Here is a 3925-nt window from a genome sequence, read left to right as displayed (position 1 = left end):
ATTTAGTATTTATTTCGCAATGAACATTGTTTTTATGCAAAACCCGCGCAGTGCACGGGTCAGATCTGAGCAATTTTAAAATTCCAGATCCGTGCAGTGCACGGGTCTGTCCAGAATATGTTTTTGTGTTCTTTTCTTATTTGATAATATTTATTTAATTTTAGTTTTATTCGTTTAATTAATTTTAGATTTTAATTTATATTATTTATAATTTATGTTGTATATTTATATCCTGACCACTAACGTTTGTTAATCTATCTTATGCTAAAGAGTAAGAATATCTCTTTACTTCCTCTCTTTGTTTGTTTCTTGCTAGAATAGTTTAAACAAATATTCACATGCTAAAATAACTTGACAAGTTAAAATGCATTAAATCGACATAGAATGAAATTCATATGTTAGGGTTTAAAACAATGATTGCATATTCGCATGAGATACATATCCAAAATAGCCATCGTTTTATTTAGTAGAGACCATTATAGTTACGGGCGGGGTTGGGTGTTAATTAATGAAATTAAAATAAACTTCCCAACACGTAATCTCACAAGAACTTAAAATCTCTACAATTTGGTTTCTAAATTCCATTTAAAAATTTAGTGGCGAGTCTTTCAAAATCAAAAGTGTTTAATATAAAATAATAAACATAAAGTGGATGTAAATTTTCTTGTCCACAGGGTTGCTTGGTTGCCTTCCAAATTCATGTGAATTGGAAGTTCCTAGGAAGTGCAAAGATGAGGTCTTGTTTGGTTACCCAATTCATGGAAAGTTGAAGTTCCTATGGAACTCCAATTCCTACATAATGTAGGAAGTCACTTACCTAGCCCTCCCTTGGTAAGTGGAACTTCCCACATGAATTGAGTTCCCATATCCCAACCAAACAAGTTTTTTGCAATTCACATTAATTGCAAAATCATATGAATTTTATTTCATGGGAACTCCATCTTCCCATTGTCAACCAAACAACCTCTTAGAACTGAAATTAAGTCCAAAAGAACAGGGCCTTATATACTAAGGCACTGGTATTTTGGACTTCTATTTGTTCCTTTAAGTTCAGTTCAGTTCCTATAAGTTTAGTTCAGTTCAGTTCTTATAAGTTCAGTCAGTTCCTATAAGTTCAGTTCAGCTCTTATAAGTTCAGTTCAGTTCTGCTCTTATAAGTTCAGTTCAGTTCAGTTCAGCTCCTAAAAGTTCAGTTTAGACAAATTCATACAACTTGTATTAACTATAAATTCATACCCATTTTTTAATATTGACAAATTGAAAAAAAAAATAGTACGCTTTTCAATAAAATCAATGCAAAAAAAATCCAATATTAAAATTATCTTATACACATTATTTAAAAAAAAATCCCACGCAGTAACTACATCCACACAAATTAGTCTAAGTCAAATAGTCAAACACATACTACATGTTATCTTCTTCTACATCTAACAAATTAGTGTAAGCGTAAGGATGTTATGTACAATGTACGAAATAACATAGTAAAAGACATTTGGCGAGGCAATGGATTCGATGAAGTTAGTGAAAATGAAGATGAAGATGAAACTGACGAGGAGGATGATAACATGGAAATAGATGGTTAGAAAAAAAATGTAATATGTAATTTATTTTTTTATTGTAATGTATTGTAGTAGTTGTAAAAAAAAAATTAATATATATAAAGCGTAAAATTTTTATAAGTTTAGTTAGACTTCTATTAGTTCAGCTCCTATAAGTTCGATTCATTTCAGCTCGTATAAGTCTAGTTCAGATCAGTTCAATTCCTATAAGTTCAATTTAGTTTAGTTCAGCAAATAGAAATCCAAAAGAACAGGGCCTAACATTTAAAGGCCTCTATATGTACGTACTATTTGTGCATGCATTGCGCGATATCTATAATAGTAATAAAATAAATGAAAATGAAGATCCAAAAAAAAACTAGAAAAAACAAACCACCTACCAAACCCCCTCAATTCTGGACACCCACTGGTGGCTGCTTGTTTGTTTACCAGCATGAACATCTCCAACGTGCGACTGCCAAAAAGCCCCTGCACGTGCACACTGCCTCTCTTGCAAACACACATGTCTCACCACCTATGCACACCACCCGAACTCCGCCATCTCCGTATCACGAGCTAACACCCCTACTCTCCACCCTATTCGTCTAGGGCCATGTATGCCGCCGCTTCTGATGTTGAACTACCGGCAATTCCAAAACCATTACAAACTTAAAATCTTAAATTAGTAAACAAAATTCCAGTGAAAAGAAAAAAAATAATAACATTTTTTTTGGCAAAAAAGAGTTTTTAACGATGATTATAAAAAACATGTTTCATTATCTAAATGTGATTTATAATGAAAAAAGCGTTCCATTTGAGTGGTTTTTTGATGAAGATCTCAGAGGATTTAAGGGGGCATTTGGTTCGGGAAAGAGTAAGGGAATGAAATCAGAAACGGAAATGAGGGGGAAAGGAATGAGATTACCCCAAATGTAGCTTATTGTTTGGTTTCTCTATCAAAGGGAATGACACTAACTCAAACAACCAGCACCAACCACCACAAACAACAAGACCAATAACTCTTGTACCCACCCTCAACTAATGCCAACATCGCAAACACTACCCCTATTGTTGGTAGCCTCCCAATCGCCCCACCTTACCATCCTTTCCTCCTATTTCAAAACCCCCACACAACAACCATAACTACCACCCACACTCACGAAAAGTAACAGCCCAAGGTAACCTGCTAACGTGATATTGTCCGCTCTGGGAGACACAACCCCCTCACGGCTTTAAAACGCGTCACATTAGGAAGAGGTAGCCACATGATTATAAACCATGCTTCGTTCCCCTCTTCTACCGATGTGGGAAGGTCACCTTCCCTCCTCCCCAAAGGAGAAGGCAGCGTCCTCGCGCCCACCGCACAGCCCCGCTCCGATACCATTAGTAACACCCAAGGTAACTCGCTAACGTGATATTGTCCGCTCTGGGAGACACAACCCCCTCACGGCTTTAAAACGCGTCACATTAGGAAGAGGTAGCCACATGATTATAAACCATGCTTCGTTCCCCTCTTCTACCGATGTGGGAAGGTCACCTTCCACATAGTAACAGCCCAAGGTAACCTGCTAACGTGATATTGTCCGCTCTGGGAGACACAACCCCCTCACGGCTTTAAAACGCGTCACATTAGGAAGAGGTAGCCACATGATTATAAACCATGCTTCGTTCCCCTCTTCTACCGATGTGGGAAGGTCACCTTCCCTCCTCCCCAAAGGAGAAGGCAGCGTCCTCGCTGCCCACCGGCACAGGCCCCGGCTCTGATACCATTAGTAACATCCTCCCTTAACGCCTTTTAAATAGTTTTCTTTCTTTTGTGGGGTGTTAACCTTGGTTGGATAATTTGGCTTGTGGAGTTGTTTCTGGTTGACCTATAACCCCGGTTTTGAGAAGTTGTGATATTGAAAGGACTTAGGTAGTGTGGTGAGACGTACTTGGGGTTCTTATACCTAACCCCTTGGTAATGTGAGTATAAGGGATAGGTGGAATTATGTGTGTCAAGTGTGAGTTGCATTGGTTACTATGGTTATGGAACATGGCATTGTTGTTTATGTTTGGGATACTAGTGCTTAGTACTTGACTTAAAATGGATGAAACTGAATGGTAGGTTTGAGGATATAGGATTGACTAGGTAAGTCGAGTTGTGATTGGCTTCCATAATCACTTTGGATATGAGGGTTTGATAATGTATAAGTTATCGTGGGAGAAATGTTAAATGTGGGATTATTAGTTGGTTTTAGTGAGTGATATTGATTACTACTTGAGGTATGGTATGAGAGTTCTTGAGTTGAGAGAGACTTAGTATTGAGAAGAATTTGTTAACCCTATAGTTTTATAGACCTTGAGGTCGCATTGAGTACTTGAGATAATGGGATGATGTCGTAGCT

This window comes from Silene latifolia, chromosome 9 (assembly GCF_048544455.1).
Source record: "Silene latifolia isolate original U9 population chromosome 9, ASM4854445v1, whole genome shotgun sequence".
Classification (NCBI taxonomy): Eukaryota; Viridiplantae; Streptophyta; class Magnoliopsida; order Caryophyllales; family Caryophyllaceae; genus Silene; species Silene latifolia.
Note: the sequence above shows the minus strand (reverse complement) of the source record.